This window comes from Giraffa tippelskirchi, chromosome 5 (assembly GCF_054371585.1).
Source record: "Giraffa tippelskirchi isolate mGirTip1 chromosome 5, T2T-mGirTip1v1.2.pri, whole genome shotgun sequence".
NCBI lineage: Eukaryota > Metazoa > Chordata > Mammalia > Artiodactyla > Giraffidae > Giraffa > Giraffa tippelskirchi.
The window spans coordinates 1,768,246-1,787,878 of NC_137279.1; the positions used below are offsets into that span (position 1 = coordinate 1,768,246).

General features: G+C 45.6%; 1 long non-coding RNA gene and 1 other non-coding gene across 4 annotated transcripts in view; both read right to left on the minus strand.

Annotated features, from left to right (window-relative positions):
* The window catches only part of LOC145506718 (uncharacterized), a 35,792-nt gene that overhangs the window by 7,740 nt on the left and 8,419 nt on the right, over positions 1-19,633 (minus strand). For 2 of the 3 annotated variants that reach the window (XR_014054207.1, XR_014054208.1), the window contains exons 2-4: positions 18,591-18,809; positions 18,114-18,202; positions 14,713-15,514 (exon numbers count right to left, since the gene is read on the minus strand). This is a non-coding gene — a long non-coding RNA (uncharacterized LOC145506718). Of the gene's footprint in view, positions 1-13,508; positions 13,719-14,208; positions 14,312-14,712; positions 15,515-18,113; positions 18,203-18,590; positions 18,810-19,633 lie in introns of those variants that run through there. The other variant, XR_014054206.1, reaches the window with a different exon arrangement.
* On the minus strand, positions 2,941-3,013 carry TRNAW-CCA (transfer RNA tryptophan (anticodon CCA)). Its single transcript has one exon. It is a non-coding gene; the product is annotated as a tRNA-Trp (tRNA).

Consider the following 19,633-nt stretch of genomic DNA (forward strand, 5'->3'; position numbering starts at 1 on the left):
GCCCTGTGCCTACATCCCGGGCAGCTATGCCTGCTCTGCACCCTGGTCCCACCTGTGTTCCTCGCTGAGGTCAGAACCTGGGCTTTTCACCTCTGGGGACAGAGAGCACATGTTGGCCAGGTTCCTCCAAACCCTCCAAATTCGTTTCAAACAAGCAAGAGGAAATAAAGGGTTGGCTGATGTATCTGCAGAATAAGCAAATTCAGATCCAGGTGATGACAGATAATCTAGACAATTCCATTTCTGGTCTCATCTTCCTAAAGTAGCCAGAGAATTAGCATGGCGATCAAAACCCACCAGGATTAAAGACTAGATAATCTTATCTCAGCTAGATAATCTCATCACCGTTCATTTGGCAGTTTCTAGAGACAAAGCATGGCTATTTGCTTCTTGGGGGAAGAATGTTGATCTCGTACTTAACCTGCCTGGGCTGGCACAGGGCACAGGAGACTCCTGGTGACTACCAGAGAGAGAATTGGAAACGGAAGTTAGTACACAAGTCTCAGCCTTTAGAGAAAGCGGAGCCTTTGGGTTAAGCTTTCTTTACATTTATTCAAATCTTTGAAATGAGTCATTATTGATTCATGGTCCAGCTATTTGATTTCTAAAGGACTGAGATCTTGATTTTTTTAATAGGTTTCTTTATTATAAAACTTATCAGGACTGTACTTTTATGTTTTTGGTTATACCCAGAGGTATGTGGGATCCTCGTTCCCCAATCAGGGGTTGAACCTGAGCTCCCTGAAATGGAACTGCAGAGTCTTAACCACTGGACTGCTAGGAAAGTTCCCGACATCTTGATTTTTCAATTGACAGCAGTGAAAAGTGAAAGTCTTTCTCTGAAAAACTGATGTCCTTTTAGATCATTTCTGTCTCTCTCCAGAAAGGATGTTTTAAAGGGCTAATGACATTAAGTTCCAGAGCAAAGCAGTTCACATTATCCCACTTGGTTCTACTAATAAGCTTAGTGATTATGCCGACGAAAATATGTTGTTGTTCCCATTTCAAAAATAGAGAAAATGGCACAAAGCCCTTTAGAATCCTTGCCCACAGATCGCTGGCCAAACAGGAAGTGAGCCAGTGGCGCTCTGCCCTGCCTCCCGTGGTTTGAAGCTCTGCCCTCTTTCCTATTTCCTGGCTCTTCTGTGTTGAAATGCTTCGAGGCTTCAGCTGGGAAATTCCTTCACTGGAAACACAGTTTAGTCAGTCTGGCCTTTTGGAAGCAGTTGTAAAATGACTGGTCCTTGTGTTTCAGTTTGTGTTGGGATATCGCAGAGCTGGGAGGTCCAGATGACAACTTCAGGGCAATGAGCACTTGGGAAAGCCCTGAATTATCAGCAACATCGACACTACCAACAAACAGTCCTGAGAACCTTCTACAATCTGGAGACACCAGACCAAAACAAATGAACAAATAATCACGACATAAACAAGGAGCTTCTGATGAGATGCAGGGCGTGAAAGTGGAAGAAGCTGACAAAGTAAAGTAACAAGGCTATGTGTATGCTGAGCACGTTTGTCAAGAGAAATGTGGGTCGTGTGACCTAAGGGAGTGGAACTGCTTATTCTATTGCTGATCAGCAGCATGCAGCTCAGAGGAAGGAGTGATTCTGAAGCATCTGGGCTGGTTGGCTAGACGTGGTGGAGGAGGCGTGGCTTGGGGAAAGTCTTCAAAGAACACTGGAGTGTAGACAAGCAGGAAGGAGGTAAGGAAGGTGTGACAACAGAAGAGGAGATGGCACGGGTGTGGGGCATCCTTGCAATGTACATTGGAATAAAGGAAATCTGTCATTAAAAAAATCAACTTAAGGCACGCAAGGGCCAGGTGGTAGAGGTCCGTGACTGCCAGCTGAGGACAGACGACTTCATGGGCATCAAATGGGCTGAACTTGGGTGGATACAATTAGGAAGTGACTTTACTCACCAGTACCTCCTGAAATCACGCTCCAAATAGGATTTCCCTTCTTCACCCTTTGAGTGACTTTTTGAGCAGCTTTCAGGGCAGACTTAGGGCATTGACTAAACCTAAATAAAACGCCAGTCCCTCATCCAAGTCAGAGCTCATCTCTCGCCCTCAGTTCGGCCAGACCTGTGGTTTGGGAGCCAGCACTGGGTGGGGGGCTGGTCTGCTCCTGCTCCAGCCCCTCCCCACCGCGGCTCTGGGCTGCTTTAGGGTTGGAGACCAGGTGGAGATGGGCTTAGAGGGGAGGAGGCCTCCACCTCCGGGGATGTTTGTAGTTCTCATTTGGCCACCTAACACGCAGCCAGCATCCAAAGGCTGGCTCCTCCCCATGGCGCGTTAGCGAGGTCTCTGAACGTCCTGCTGGCTGTCCTGACACAGCACTGTTCCTGGCTGATTGCCCACTGCCTCCCTCTGTTGGGATCCAGGCAGGCAGCTCTCTTGGATGGGGCTCTCCCAAGGCCGTCCTTCCCCAGCTACTCGCCGAGGTACCCAGTGGTCCACACGGAACACCGCACATCTTTGCTCCAGAAACGGATGGCTGCTCCCGAAAACAGCAAGTTGCCTTTTTTCCCTGCCCTGACTCCACGGGCAGTTCCAGCTAGCCTCCTCACCTTCATCCTGTCTGATCCAATTTCCTGGGGACATTTTCTCCCCCAAAGTTATGTTCCATTGTTGTGGCAAAACCTCCAGCTGGAGTGTGAGATGCAAAGCGCCCCCCTTGCAGACAGCTCCAATCTCTACAAACGGGTTGATTGAGATCCTTCTTTGGTTTGGAGGTGGGAGGGGAAAGAACATGATGAGATTTTCTACTCACGTGAGTTCCCTGACTACCAGGAATCTCACTGATGAAGGGAAGTCGCTCAGTCGTGTCCGACTCTTTGCGACCCCGTGGACTGTAGCCTACCAGGCTCCTCCATCCATGGGATTCTCTAGGCAAGAATACTGGAGTGGTTTGCCATTTCCTTCTCCAGGGGATCTTCCCTGACCCAGGGATCGAACCCAGGTCTCCCGCATTGGAGGCAGACGCTTTAACCTCTGAGCCACCAGGGAAGTCCAGGTAGTCCTGACTACCAGGAATCTCACTGATGAACCTCCTATAAAGGTTGCACACAGGGGACGGTGTTAGTGATGGATCCATTTGGTCACCTCCTAGTTAGTCCTAAAATGATGTGTCTAGTCTCTGTCTTAAATATGGGTGCGTTTGGTCATCCGTTGTCCCCGCCTTGAGGCTTTGGCTAAAAATCCTTCTTTCACATCCTGTGACACGGGCATGGGAGTCCGAGGAAGAGGGAGACGTGAGGAACGGGGAACAGACTTAAATGTTCTGCGCTGCACTTTGCCTGGGGGGACGGATGTCTGTGCGCCTCTGCCCGCTGTCCTAAATGACGCCTCTGGCTTGCTGGGCTGCGGCTGCCTGAACTGAACTCAAGCGAGCGCTCACAGGCCCTAAAGACTGTGGTTTTGTCTCCCCGCGTCATCGGTATCGCGATTCCGTGTCGGGAGGACCCCATCTACCTCCTCCTACTCTGCCCTGGGGACTCTTCTGATGTTGTATCTGCTGGCAGTTGCTATCTAATATTCTTTCAAGATGAGCTTAAATAGATATTTATCCACCTAAACTTGGGTATTATTTTCTCTCCTAAGTTATGGTCCTCAAAGTAAACCCATTTTCAGGCACGAATGCTTGCCTCCCGTCTCCAAGGTGAGAATTCGGGTCTTCCTCTGTGATGCGTGTTCCCCGTGCAGTTCATGGCAGACATCTGAGTGCCATGTGGGAAAACTTGGGCTTTGTGTTTTTAAAATTTTTCTAAATGTTTTGAGCATTAGAGCAGTAGCCCACGCTTCTAATAACAGATAAAATAACATGAAGCAAACAAAGCTAATTATCTTTTTCCACCTCTGCCCCAGTGCCATCCGTTCACTGCTCCTCCCCTGAGATAACCAATGTCAGTATTTTGTTAACACACAGACAAATCCATACTCGTTGAGGGGCTATCTCTTCTCATACTTCCTGCAGCTCCAGATATTCACAAGGCCGGATGCCCACTTGAAGACCCCCAGCCCTTGTGTCCCAACCTAATTTTTTGAAAAACATTTTTTGATGTGGATCATTTTTAATGGCTCAGTCTGTAAATCCACCTGCCAATGCAGGAGGCATGGATTTGATCCCTGGGTTGGGAAGATCCCCTGGAGAAGGAAATGGGCACCCACTCCAGTATCCTTGCCTGGGAAATCCTGTCGACAGAGGAGCCGGGTGGGCTACAGTTCATGGGGTCGTAAGTGTCAGACACGACTTAGTGACTGTCACTACCACCACGTTGAATTTGTTACAATACTGCTTCTGTTTAATGTTTTTTGATTTTTTGGCCATGATGCACGTGGGATCTTAGCTCCTCGACCAGGGATCGAACTCACACCTCCTGCATTGGAAGGTGGAGTCTTAACCACTGGACCACCAGGGAAGTCTCCCAAGTTACTTTTTTCTTCAGACAGTTTATCATAGATTTCTCTGCAAGTTAGTAGATCTATAATAATGTTAATTTCTTCATACATATTTCTCATATGGATTATTTTACATAGAAGAGTGAAATCTATACTAGAGATGTTCCATATAGTCTAGAATATGTTCAGTTTGCTCAGTCTTTCCATCTTATTTATTTGCATCCTCTCCTTTTCTCCTCCCCTCTTCCCTGATCCCTCTGTCCACCCGTTTCTCCTCCAGGGAATTTGTGCAAACAAGATGATATATATTTTTCTGTGTTTTTCTCTAGACTCATATTATCATACTAAGATAGGTAGATTGAAAATCATCATTTGCTTTATAAAAATGAGATTGTTATATACTCTGCTCTCATATCTTAGTTTTCTCATGCAATAATGTCTCATCCAAATCCCTTTATGCTGACTGGCAGAATGCTAATTCATTCTTCTTCGTGGCTGCACAATATTCCATAGTGTAGATGAATGCAACATATGTGCCCATTCCTCTCTCAGTGACATGCACTTTGTTTCAAATCTTTTTCACTATAAATGATGCTACAAGGAACAGCATTGTACATGTACCCTGGAGACTTTCAAAAATTGAAGCATAGTTGACTCACAGTGTTGTGTTAGTTTCCAACGTACAGCACAGAGTGTATATATATATTCTTTTTCAGATTTGTGCTGGGGACTTCTACTTTTAGGAAATAGATTCCCAGAAGGATTGCAGGGTTGAAGACGTGCGTAGTTTCCATTTTAAGAGATATTACCAGATTCCCTTCCAAAAGACTTTACATTTCCACCAGAAATATTTTTCCCCCAGTCCCAACCAGACATAGGTGTTATTATACCTTTTAACATTTGACAACCTAATGACTAGAATATGTTAGTTCTTTTAATCAGTATTTCCCTGACCACTAGAAAGTCTGAGCATCTTTGCATATGTTTTTGGCATCTTGTATTTGCTCTTCAATGAATGGAACATAATCTGCCCACTGGGGGGTTATGTGTGTGTGGTGAGGGGTTTCCTCCCCAGTTTGTTATAGTTCTTTGCGTATGATAGACGTTGGCCCTTTTCCTGTCATGAGCATAGTGAGTGTGTTTTTTACTCCATTGCTTATTTCTAGATTTGTATTTGGCATGGACCGCCATTCAAATGTTTTGAATTTTCGTGCTGCTGAAAATGTCTTTTTGAAAACCAGCATCTGGATTTCCTATGTTAGCTGAGAAGGTCTCTCACTCTAGGTCCACATATTGCAGCCTAACTGTTCTCATGGAATTTTTGTTGTGTTACAACTTTACACGCCATGGCATAGAGTGTGATGGTATTCTTTCCAGATGCAGAACCAGTCACGCCAGCACCATATGGCAATAAACGATTCTTTCCCTCCAAATAGAAATACCACCTCTGCTCACGTCAGGTCCACCTGTGCCTCAGGGTCTGTTCCTGGACTCTGATATGTTCTACTGACCTGACTGGTCCCAGACCACAGCCACACCGACTGGACTGCAGTGGTCTTGTGGCTGCATTCTGACGCGAGGGGAGGCAAGCTCTGCATCACTAGCTTTCGTTTTTACCTGCTTTCCATGTTGGAGCTTTATTCTTCCCTGTGAGCTCTAAGATATTTTGATTCTACATCCACCCCCGCTTAAAACAACAACCACAAATCTTGGCGAGAATTCTAACTGGAATTGTACTGAATTTCTATCTTAATTTTGAGAGATTTGTCATTTTTAAAATGTCTTCCCACTCAAGGATGTGATAAATTGTTCCATTTTGTTCAGATAGTGGTCTCAGCCCTTCGATAAGGTTTTACTTTTCTTCATTTAGGTCCTATGCCTTTAAAAATATAGCTCCATGTCTCCAATAACAAATGGTATCTATTTCTCTCATTTTTAGTGCCCTTTGAAACACTGAAAAATATTAGAAGCTATTATTTCTTACTGAAGATGTAACTGGAATGATGACAGACAGCCCGCAGTCCTAGGCGACGGCACAGAGGTCTCACGGGCGCCTTCAGGGGCGACATCATGGAAACTGCAGCACGGGGTCCGAAGCGGGGCACGGACATCGCACAGTGCGGACGCCCCCAGCTGTCCTGGCATCTGTGTGTTTAGTTCTCTACAATGTTATCATGTGTGTAAATTCATGTATCCACCATCATGGTCAAGATTGGGGGGAGATACCGAATAATTCATCACCACAAGGAACCTTCATTTTACTCTTTTGCAACCTTCCCCACCCATCTCTCTCTTTCTTAAGCCCTGGCAACAACTGAACTATAATTTTGTCATTTCAAAATGATATATAGATGGAATTATATAGTTTGTAATATTAGGGTATTGACTTTTTTGCCCTCAGCATAACTCCCTGGAGATCAATCCGAGTTGCTTTGCACGTATAGATAGTTGATTCCTTTCCATGGCTGAGTGGTATTCCCCAGCATGTATATACCAGTCTGTTTAGTCACTCACCTGTTGAACAGCATCTGGGCTACTTACAGTTTTTGGCTGTCTGGGATAAAGTTGCTATGGACATTCATACACAGACTTTTGTGTGACCATAAGTGTTTGTTTCGCTGGGATGGATGCTCCAGAATGCAATTGCTGGGTTGTATAATAATTGCATGTTTAGTTTTGTAAGACACCGCCAGCCTGTTTTCAAAGAGGCTGTACCATCTTACATTCCCATCAGCAATGCAGGAGTGGTCCAGCTTCTCTGCATCCCCATCAGCATCTGCTGTCATCTCTGATATTTATTTTCACAACAATGCTGGGTATACAGTGCAATTTTATCACAGCTTTAATCTGCATTTCCCTGGTGACTAATGACACTGAACATCTTTTCATGTGCTTGTTTGATACAAATACATCCTCTTTAGGAAAACGCTTGCTCATGTCTCTGCTCATTTTCTAACTGGTTTGTTCGATTTTTTTTAACTGTTGAGTTCGAGAGGATCTTTATACACTCTAGCTGCTAGTTCTTGTCAGATATGTGGTTTTGAAATAGTTTCCCCCAGCCTGTGGTTTATCTTTTCATCCTCTTCACGTGGGCTTTGGGAGAGTAAAAGTCTTTAAATTTTGTCGCGGTCTGGTTATTCATTTTTCCTTTTATGATTTATACAACACATTTGGTGTCACACATCCTGCCTAGCCCTAAGTCGCAAAGATTTTTTTTTCTACTTTTTCCAAAATGTTTCATAATTTTACACGTTATGTTTATGTCTGATGCCCACTGGAAGTAATTTTTGTGTAAGGTGTGAATTTAGGTCCAATTATTTTTTTATATTTGTCCATTTGTTCTAGCAGCATTCATTGAAAAGATTATTTTTCCTCCATGGAACTGCCTTTGCATTTCTGTCAAACCTACCTGGGCGTATGTGTACAGGCCTGTTTCTGGGTTCTCCATTCTAACCCACCCAACTACACGTATTTCCCTCTACAAGTCCCACCTTCTCTTGGTCACTGTAGCAAGATTACAGGCCTTCCCATCAGGTAGGGTGATTCCTCCCCTTTTATTCTTCTTTGTCAATATTGTTTAGCTATCCTAGAACCTGTTCCATATAAATTTTAGAATAAGCTTGTCTATGTCTGAAAAAATTTCTGGGATTTTAATAGGAAGTACATTGAAGCTATAGACTGATTGGAGAGAATTGATGTCTTTACGGTTTGATCCTCCAGCCCATGAACACAGGATGTCACACATTTGTTTAGGTCTTCTTTGACTTATTTCATCAACATTTTATAATTTTCAGTGTAGAGATCATGAACATGTTTTGTTAAATATATGCCTAGGTACTCCATTTTCTTTGGGGTGACTGTAAATGGTATCTCACTTTGAATTTCTTTTCCACATGTTCATTGTTAGTATACAATGATACCCAGGGTTTCAAGTATTGATCTTGCTTCTCATGATTCTGCTGAACTTAGTTCTAAGGTTTGTTTGTTGCAGCGTCCTTCGGATTTTCTATGTAGACAATCACGTTGTTGCAGATGGTGTGTGTGTGTACTCACTCACGTCCGACTCTTTGTGACCCCATGGACTGTAGCCCACCAGGCTCCTCTGTCCATGAGATTCTCCAGGCAAGAATACTGGAGTGGGTTGCCATTTCCTCCTCCAGGGAGTCTTTCTGACCCAGGGATCAAACCTGAGTCTCCTGCACTGGCAGGTGGGTTTCTTACCACTGAGCCACCGGGGAAGCCCTATCTGCAAACAGGGATAATTTTATTTCTTATTTTCTAGATGATATGTTTTTATTTTATTCTTGCCATAGAGCAGCGATTAGACTTTCCAGTACTACGTTAAATAATAATATAATAATAAGAGTGGACATCCTTATCTTGTTCCCAATCTTAAGGAAAAAGCATTTGGTCTTTCACCATTGGTATCATTTTAGCAGTAGGAGCTTGCAGAGTCTTTGTGAAGTTGAGCTAATTCCTATCTTGATGAGAGTTTTTGTCTTTTTGTTTTTTCTTTGTTTTTTAATCATGAATGGGTGTTGGATTTTGTCAAATGCTTTTTATTTGTTAATTGATCATTATGATTATATGATTTTTCTTCTTTAGTCTGTTGCTGTGCTGATTACATTGTGGATTTTCAAATGCTGAACCAGTCTTGCAGACCCAGAGTAAATCACACTTGGTCATGGTGGATCATTTTTTAAAACACTATGCTGCAATCAATTTGCTAATATTTTGTTGGAATTTTTGTATCTAAGTTCATGAGAGATATTTGTTTGCAGTTTTAACACACGAGTTAGGAAGTATTCCTTCCTTCCATTTTCTGGAAAAGACCGCGGTATTCATTCCTTTTAAATGTTTGATGAAACTCTCCAGTGAAGCCATCTGAGACTGATGATTTCTTTTCGGGGATTTTTAAATTAGAAATTCAATTTTTTAATGGTTATAGAATGATTTAGGGGGCTTGCAGGTGGCAGTAGCGGTAAAGAACCCGCCTGCCAATGCAGGAGACATAAAAGGAGCGTGTTTAATCCCTGGGTCAGGAAGATCCCCCAGAGAAGGAAATAACAACCCAGTCTAGTGTTTCTTGCCTGGAGAATCCCGTGGACAGAGGAGCCCGGCAGGCTACAGTCCCTGGGGTCGCACAGAGTCGAACACAACTGAAGCAGCTTAGCGCACGCACACATAGAATGATTCAGGTTGTCTGTTTCATCTTGATTGAATTTTGGTAATTGGAGATTTTGAAGAAATTGATCCATTTCTCTTAAGCTGTCAAACTCATGAACATAGAGCTGCCCCCGGCCCTGGTCCTGCCCTCAGTGAAGAAGGGCTCACACAGGCCTGTGGTCCCACCCCTGCCGACTGAGGGGCCCTGGCAGATGGAGTCAGAATTCATTTGGAGTTGGAAGTGGAGGGAATGTGAGAGACACTAAGCTGCCACTTTCGCCTTGCAGAAATGTGAAATTGATGATTTTTTTCACATTCATCCAGATATTCTTTCATGCCAAATGGATAGTGTGCAAATAAGGTCTCCATGAGTCATCCACATGTAAAAACAAACTTGGCACTCAAACCCCAAGGAACGCACTGTCGACTTCGCAGAGAGGTCCAGCCAACCAGATGACCAGTGTTCAGACTCCCCGAGGCCGAGGTTTCTACACAGACAGCAATCATGAGAAACATCGGACCTGGCATAAAATCGGCACAAACGGCAGAATGTGTGGTTTTCAGAACATAATGGTTATTTGCTCTCTGTGCAAACCTCAGCATATTTCTTTCTCTTTCTCTTTTTTTATCCTCTAGAAAGCTATAATTTGACTTTAAGAGCAGTAGTTAGGAGCGAAATGCTAATCAAGTCAGAAACCCGTGCATTACAAACTCTCATGAGCGAAGCGTTGTGTGGAGGAAAAACGGCTCTGTCTCCAAAGACTCGAAGCATCTGTCCGATCCCAGGCCTCCTCTTGCTGGCCCGGGGCTTTCCCCGGGTGGTTCCCCTTCTTGGCCACAACCAGTCTGCCTCTTTTTCCAGAAATCTTTTTTTTCCGAGATTACCCTCAAAGGGCCTTACTCCTGCCATTTTTGAAGGCAGACACGAGTCTTTTCATTTTAACAGTTTTCACTGGTCCGTGTTATTGAGAAACAGGGAATTAAAAGTAAACAAATGTTGGAAAAGTTACAGAAGTTTAAGAACTTGCCCAAAGTTATCTTAAATATGTGTCCCTAGGCTGCAGTAAAGCGCGGCTGAGGCTGGGAGGCCTCTTCCAGGGTCTTTCTTTGGTTGTCATGTAGAAAGTCGTCAGTACAGCCCTGAGGGGCTCTGCCTTCTGCTTCCGTCACCCTAGTCCCCTGGCTACAACTCAGGGAGACTTCCTTTCCTGCTCCCACCCCGAGCCTCTCTTCTTTCCTATCAGGCTCTGATATCCTGATCTTCCTGGAGCAGAATTTGCGCCCCCCTAGTAACTCACCCAAATGCCCACATGCCTTTGAAGGGGGTCATTTATATCCCCAGAGAAGTTCTGTGTCTATAACCTTCATGCAGGACATGTCACTTTAGCTTATTCCCTAACAAGGATCACAGACGGAGGGAATTAGGAAGCGTCCTTAGTTTTCAGTAACAATCAGGCTCACGTGTTAAGTCACAGCTCCAAATCCAACTGGGGTGTCAGTTGCAGAAGAGGCACAAAGCAAATCCAGATGATTACTAAAGGTCTGGAAAATGGGACTATAATGAGAAAGGCGGCAGAGTTCACCAGCATCGATCGGTGCTGTTAACACAGGGCTAATTCTTTGCAGGGGGCTGTCCGTGTGCACGCGCCCGTGCGCGCTCTGTCCGTGCAGCAGCAGCATCCCTGGCCTCTGCCCCCTGGATGCCAGTTGCATTTGCCCTCCAGCTGTGACAACCAGAAAAAAGTCTGCAGACACTGCCAAATGTCCCATAACCCGGTTAAGAATGACTAGATGAGAGGGGTTAAGATAGTCTCCTCAGGGGAAGAGACAAATTAGTCTCTTTGGGATTAACATGTACATACAGGAGAGAGAAACAAGGACCTACTGCACAGCACAGGGAATATATTCAATATCCTGTGATAACCAATAATGGAGAAGAATCTGAAAAAGACTCTATATATGTGTATGTATACAATTGGATATATTGAATCACTCTGCTGTGACTGAAACCAGTACATGTTGTACATTAACCATATGCTGTGCTCAGTCACTCCGTCGTGTCCAGCTCTTTGCATCCCCCTTGGACTGTAGCCCGCCAGCCTTCTCTGTCCATGGGATTCTCCAGACAAGAATACTGGAGTGGGTTGCCATGCCCTCCTCCAGGGGATCTTCCCAACCAAGGGATTGAACCCAGGTCTCCCGCATTGCAGGCCGATTCTTTACCATCTGAATCACATACTTCCATTTAAAAAATGGTTTTAGGGACTGCCCTGGAGGTCCAGTGGTTAAGACATCGCCTTCCAGTGAAGGGGCTGTGGGTCTGATCCCTCGTGGGGGAGCTGAGAGCCCATATGCCTTGTGGCCAAAAAAACCAAAACATTAAACAGAAGCAATATTGTAACAAATTCAGTAAACACTTTAAGAATGGGTCACATCAAAATATATACAAATGGCTTTTTAAAAAGAAATCATTAAAAAGAGATATTTAGCCCAAAGCAGAGCGTTTAATTGTAGGGTCCAAATACATGAAGGACCCTCAGACTGATGACTGTCAATAGCTTTCTCTTTCTACTGAGGACAGAGGAATTTCAACCTGAAGGATTTGGATAAAACGTGGTTGATTAATTCCTTGTGCGGCGTGTTATGTACCTCCATGGGTCCCTAACGAGGCATGGAGTTCCGCCCCGTCGGTGAGAGGAGATAAGCCCCCTGTCTCTACAGGAACCCTGTCGTGGTTCTGCAGGGGCGGAGAAGCTGGGACAGGAGAACTTCCAGCTCCCCTCTGCCATCGTCCTGGCACCTGGCTCAAGGCAGGTGCCATGCAAGACTCGTGTGCACCCACCGGCACCACCCCGTCGATCAAACGGGACTTTGTCAAACAGACAATGTGCAGAGTGTTCTATATGATTTTGACATCATTTAGAAACAACACAGAAATCCAAAAAATCGTCCTTCAGGGTTCTCTTTTGAAAATCCGTCTTAAAGGACTTGGAAGAAGTTTGTTAGCTCGAAGTTCCATTGGGTATTATCTTACTCTGAATTATTTATTCACTCTAAGTGGTAAGAAGAACTATTGTTGGTGCTTTTTAAGAACCACAGGATGAGAACAAGGAGTCTATGTAAAAGGAGTCTGACTTCTTAGAAAAGAAGCTGTTAGAAAGAGGAAGGGATGGCGTGATGCCTTTTAAAACTTATTTATATTCCTACCTCATTCCAGAAAGATTTAAGGCTGAATTCTTGATAATGACTGAATTTTTAAGCTCTCAAATCTATAGTAATACAGATCGTTACATAGCAATGTGTGACCAAGAATTCTTCAAGCCTGTGATCAGACCGGGGCTTCAAATTCTGGCAGTACAGTAGAGAACAATGGTGCTTTGTCTATTCTGCTATATGATAATAGCTCATGCATTTAATTATATGAACTAGTCAGATATTTTACTTGCCTTTTAATTATCTTATATAATTAATTATTTAACTGTTTATTGTGTAATTTTCCATTCAGGAGACTCAGGAATAATTTCAAATGTATTGGTTAGGATTTTTTTTTTCTATTGCACATTACAGAAAACCCACTATGAGCTGGTATAAGGAGAAAAACAAGACAGGGATGGGAAAGAAGATTTGCCAGGTTTCTTGCCTAAGAAGCCCCAGTGTACGGCAGACACCGAATGTGGCTGGATCCTGGGCTAAAAAAAATAAATTCTTTTATTGTCGTGCTCCACGTGCCAAGATGGCAGCGCAATGAAAGGCACCTGCTTTCCCAGCAGCTGGGATGAGTCAGGGGCCAGTCCTGATCCAGGGTCTGCTGTCCCGGGACGACGGGGCTCTGAGAGCCTCCACGAGGTCACGAGTCACCCCTGGACTCGAGACCGGAGCCGCCCCCACCCCCAGCCACACAGAGAGGAAGATTGAAAACAACCAAACCAGAACTGACTGGAGGTGCAGTGAGTGGGGGTCGGCCGCCAGGAGCACGTGCCCTTCACATCCGGGGCTTGTTCTTGAGTGTCTCAGTGAAACTCTCGGCTGAGGACGGCCACGCTGGGCTGCGTGCTCTGGGTCCTGCTCATCTGGTGCGAAGCTCCTCGGATTCAAGCTTTGTTCAGCTGGCGGTGTGGAGTCACTGCGAGGGTCTCTGAGTGCTGAACTAAGAGCATCCCTTCACATGAGGACTTTGGTTTTCTTTTTGTTTTCATTTTAATTTTTAAATTTTTATTTATTTAAAAAATTTTAATTTATATTGGATCATATGACATTATAGTGTAAGACAAATATCATATGATATTGCTTATATGTGTGGAATCTAAAAAAAGTGATGCAGATGAACTGATTTACAAAACAGAGACAGACTCAGAGACTTAAAGAACGAACTAAAGGACTTGGTTTTGCAACATCACGGAAACCTTCACGGGCACAGAGAAATGGACGGAGACGTGAGGTCTCGGGGCAGCACCAGCCCCGCTCCGGGCGGACTCCCCCCAAGTCGGACACTGAGCGCTCGCAGCTAGAGGACCCGTGCCCCCATTGCTGAGCGGTCCAGGAGCTGCCTGACGCCGTCTGAGGTCACACGTGTGCTGAGACCGTCCCCTACCAGGGACCCGGCCGGGGCCCCTTCTGTTCTCGCTGCTCTGACTGACCTGGGCTCACCGTGTGCGCTGAACCCTGTAATTCTGGAATCAGGACTGGCTCCGTCCCCTGCGTCTCCAACCCTGGGGTCCTTCCTGGGCCAGGCCGCTGGGCCTGGGGACAATACCAGGACACACTGTTGTTGAGCTGCGGGGTCACACAGCTTCTGTTCAGAGCTGTCGCGGCAGAGATGCCCAGGCCCGCCCGCCGCGCCTCTGCCCCTCATTCCAGAGCAGGGCAGGTTTGATCCCCTGGCTCCCCAGACACCACCTCTCCCAGCCCCCTGCTGGCAGGCGCGGCCACATGGCAACGTTCCAGCTGATGAGATATGAGTAGAAGTGACGCTACAGTTTCCAGGTCCTGTCCTAAACGTGAACGTGGGTTAGGTCCTCTTTTCTAATAATATACATATATATTTTAATACTTATACTTATTATTTATTATATTTATATAGATAAGCATGCATTATCATTATTTCAAAGGACAAGCAATGTTTACCCTGAGGAAGACAAAACTTAGGAGAGTGATTTGGTTATTTATTTTTTAAAGCCCTTTTCAGTTCGTATGGGGCATAGCTGATGAACAGTGTTGCGACAGTTTCAGGTGAACAGTGAGGGGACTCAGCCACACACACACGTATCCATTCTCCCCCAAAGTCCCTCCCATCCAGGCTGCCACAGAACACTGAGCGAGTCCCTGTGCTGTGCACTAGGTCCTTGTTGGGTACCCATTTAAATATGGCAGTGTGTACATGTCCATCCCAAACTCCCAAACTATCCCTTCCCCCCGGCAAGCTTCAGCTCATCCTTAAGAGAGTGGTTTCAGAACCACTTAAAATATGTCAGCATATGCTCACTTTCTAACCACTGAAATCACATCTTCAGCTCAACAGGGCATCACAGCATCTGAGGCCCGGCCCCAACTACTCGCCTTGCCTGCCCCAAGGCGCTGATATGGTCTGATCGGAGGGCTGTCCCCTCAGCCTCCCCGGACCCCAGGTAGGGGTCAGGGCCCCTAGAGGGTGAGAACACTGTCCTGGGAGATGCGGCAGTGAAACTCCATACCCACCTGCCAAACGTGGAATGTGGCTGAGATTTCCAGCTATTGGAGGCGCTCACATAGAGAGAGCGGATGGTTACCTACCAGGGATGCTGGCGAAGGGCCTTTCCCCTTCCTTCCGTCTCCACTTAGATTTCAACTTTCACCTTAATCTGAGAAGTGACCCCAGGGCACAAGGCGCTGGCCACCAGGAGGCTGCCTTCAGATGGCTCCGCTCTTTGGTTTGAAATGTTTGGTCTTTTGAATTTGTGTTCATTCCTATTGAGACAAACAGAAAAAAAAAAAAATCTAAAGACAAAACAAACAAAAATCCAGAACCTCACCATCTTCACCAGGCCGGCTCCAACCCCCTCTCCTATCGCGTCTTCTACCATCTGCTCTGAAGAACCGAGAGGGAAAAGACCAGGGGACTCAGGACACTTCAGAAATCGGTGATAACTTGATTTCTGAGTTTTCTCTCTCCTTTTTTTGGTATTTTTGCCCCCTTTCCAGGGACTTCTAAAAAATCATCTTCAAGCTTTAAATGCGTCACTGATACCCGCCCCTGGGAAAGCAGCTCATAATCTCAGCCATCTGAGAATCAGTGATTGATGAGGTTTAAAGGGCAAGAAGGTTTAACTAAAAGGTGCAGCTCTTTAATTACAGGATTTACACCAAGAAAAAAAGAGAGAGAGAGAGAACGGGTGGGCTTTGCGATCCTGTTTTTGCCTGTAGAAGAGTCTTCTTGGCAGTTCTTGAATTTTTTTTTTCATGACCAGTTTTGTTTAAGTCAAGAGTCAGGAGGGTCACACGTTACATTTAGTTTATTCACCTCTTCTAGACCCTGGCTTCCTCCTCTGTTTCTGTCGGTCTCACTTTCTTTCCCTTGAAATGTATTTGTCATTTTTTTCCTGCAAGTTTTTCCACAGTCTGAATTTTGGTAATTGCACACCGCTGGCTGGCGCTCTTTAAAAGCCTCCTCCTCTGTCTCTTATATCTTCTGGAAATGATGCATCCAGAGGCTCAGTCCAACTTAGGCTCCTTTATCTGGCACGGACACCGAGTCAGTCAGTGGCTTTATGTACTTCCGCTGAGAAGCACGGAACATATGACTCTGCGATGCTGGGATTGTTCAGAGGCTTCGGGTCCTGCCAGGCTGACTCATACGGGATTAATTTCCATCCGTGTCTTCACCTAATGCCTTTTGCAGCAATTGGTGATCTTCGCTCACACCCACGATTTCACTGGAGGCTTCAGCCCTATGCTGCTCCGGGTCTGCAGGGCCCCTTCACTCAGCTGGGCCGTCTCTGCAAAGGAAAACTGGCCCGTCGACCAGTGGTTCCCCTCAGGGACAGTTTGTACAGGAAAGACAGAGAGTCCAATTCTTTCTTTTTATTTATTGTTGATAGAATGATAAGTTGGTTCCTAAGAGGAAAGTATGCCTATTTCTCTCTGCTCACAACACTTCTGAGGCCAGATGTATGGGATTTTCTGTCTCATTATGCAATTCTGACCCTAACCGCCCAGAGTTAGTGCAGACGGGTTAGGGGCTCCGTCCCAGAAGGCTGTCCCCAACTTGAGATGGTAGCTGCAAATCCCAGCTGCCTGTACTTCTGAGGAACCAGCTACAAGTTGGGGACCCCACAACCCTTTCCTCAGCTTGATCATTTGCTCACAGAACTTAGGGAACCACTTACTATCACCCGTTTATTATAAGGGGGCTTCCCAGGTAGTGCAGTGGTAAAGAATTCACCTAATAATGCAGGAGACTTAGGTTTGATCCCTGGATCAGGACAGTCTCCTGGAGAAGGAAATGGCAACCCACTCCAATATTCTTGCCGGGAGAACCCCATGGACAGAGGAACTTAGAAGGCTGTAGTGAATAGGGTCACAGTTGGACATGACTGGGCACGCAGGCTGGTTATCATAAAGGACACAGTTTGGGAAGAGCCAGAAGGAGGAAGATGCTCAGGGCAGGCATGGGGGTGGGGTGGAGCGTCTGTGCCACCACTCAGAGAACTCAAGACGCCCTCAGAGGCCTGCTGTGTAGGGGCTTTATGGAGGCTGCCTGCCTGGGGAACAACCGATTAAATCACTGCCTGTTGGTGATGAAGTCCAGCTCCAGCTCCTTGGCCCTCTGGTCAGTGGGTGGGGCTGAGAGGTCTGACCCTCCAGTCTCATCCATGGCTGGTTTCCCTGACAACCAGCCCGCTTAGTCCCACCCTTAAGGTCTTTTCTAAGTCATCGCCTTGACATAAACTCAGATGTGGCTGAAAGAGGCTAGTTATAAATAAGCAAAGATGCGTTGTTTTACCCTATCACTCCAGAAATTCCAAGTGTTTTAGGAGCTCTGTGCCCAGAAGCTGGGGCAGGGACCAAATACGCATTTCTCATTATGTCACACTTCCCTAGCATCCTCTGTGATTGACTCACGAGACTTCTTTCTTTCTTTTTTGTCATCATGAAACCTATCTCCATAAAAGATAAACACAAGAAAGGCTAAGTAAAATTATTTATCACACTCAGTTTTCATTTTTTTACATCATAAAAGGGGATCAATTCTACATCCTACTGTCGGACACCTTTCAGCTGCTATGGCGTCTTAGCCATCTCTGGGTGCGCTAACAAAATCCACAGACTATTGTTCTGCAAACGGGAATTCAGTTCTCCTGGCTCTGGAGGGCGGCAAGCCTAAGGCCGTCACAGGCCGCAATCCGGTGTCTGGTGAGGTTCCGTTCCTGGATCGTAGATGGCGCCTTCTCACCGCGTCCTCACCGGCTGGAAGGGCTGAGGGAGTTCTGTGGAGTCTCTCGACGAGGACTCTAATCCCACCCACGAGGGACCCCCTGATGACCCCAGCGACTCCCCAAAGTCTTACCTCCTAGTACTGCTGTGTTGGGTGTTAAGACTTCAACAGGTGAATTTGGGGAGGACACAAACATTCAGATGACAGCATATGGTAACTTTCTAAAAGTAATAGAAAGATAAACTAAATACTGATTTTTCACTAACAAGATGAAAATTGTAATTAAAGAAATTACAGACATACAAAGTGATACTTGCCCATTTATAAAAAGCAAGTGAGCTAAGATGCATTGGCCATATTCATAGTAAAATTTTATTTTACTTAGGAAATGTATTGGTAGCATCTTCACAGTTCTCAAAATTTAATCCTAATCCACAAATATTTGTAATGCTTTTTTTTGGAATAATCCCCCAAATCCACATTGATCTAAACAGTACTTTCCAGAGAAACAGGTTGGCCAGACTTTCAGTGCAATCTTTTGTATGACTCACTCTCACAAAAAGCACAGATACTGGAGAAGGGAATGACAACCTACTCCAGTATTCCTACCTGGAAAGTTCTGTGGACAGAAGATCCCGGTGGGCTACAGGCCACGGGGTCGCGGAGAGTGGGACACGACTGAGGGACTGAACAGCGACAGCGACTCCCGGTGCAGAGACAAGAGCTTGAAGGCGGAGAATTTCAGGGCCAGGAGCCCCCCTTGGTGGTTTTTCTTCCTCAGAGAGGCTCCTCAGCGAGCAGCTCTGTCTACTGAGGGCCGACGGTTACCTGCAACCGGAAAGCAGATTCTTATCCTTTAGGCGGTAACTTGGTAGATGATTAAATCCTTGCAAATCATTCAAATATTTTTGGACCGCAAAAGTGTTGGTGACACAAAGGGAAACTCCAGGGTCTTTGCCCTCAAGGAACGTGGGCAGAGCAGGGGAGGCAGACAGGTGGCAGGCAGGGAATCTCAGCAAAGGGCTCTGACAAAGCCTCAGGGTCATTTTCTCCTCCGAAATGACGATTACCTAGCAGTCCTGAGTGGAAACGTGTGAACTGTGTTGATTGATGGCATTTCCCCCACGCCCCATCCTCTGGTTTTTGGCTTAAGCCAAGTCTGCAGGGGCCACACACGACTATAGTCTGGGCTCTCAACACGCATCTGGGCTGTCCTGTCACAAACACTTCTGACCCCGGGTTCGAGCCCAGCCGTGGTCTGCCTGCATCTCCATATAAGGGCCTTCCCTTTTCCACCTCAGAACTCAGGGGGAGGTCGCCACTGACCAGCTCATACTGCAAAGATGCAGACGTTTACAGAAGTGACCACTGAAAACCAGCACTGGTTTCTAAGTTTTTTTCCCACTTTTTTTTAAACTCCTGACCCAGGACTGAAATGAAATCACCCCTTGGTAGAAAATTGAGGGCTGCTACCCACATTCCCAATTTCCAGGAGCCTCTGCAGAACTCCTGCTGTTTTTCACAACATTGACTTCAAGCATACAAATTCAAACATGAGCAAAAACCCTAAACTTGAAGCTTTTTGCAAAATTTCATGCAAATATATCTTCTTGCTTCACATAAGAATACTGTTTTATAATGCTTTTAGTAAT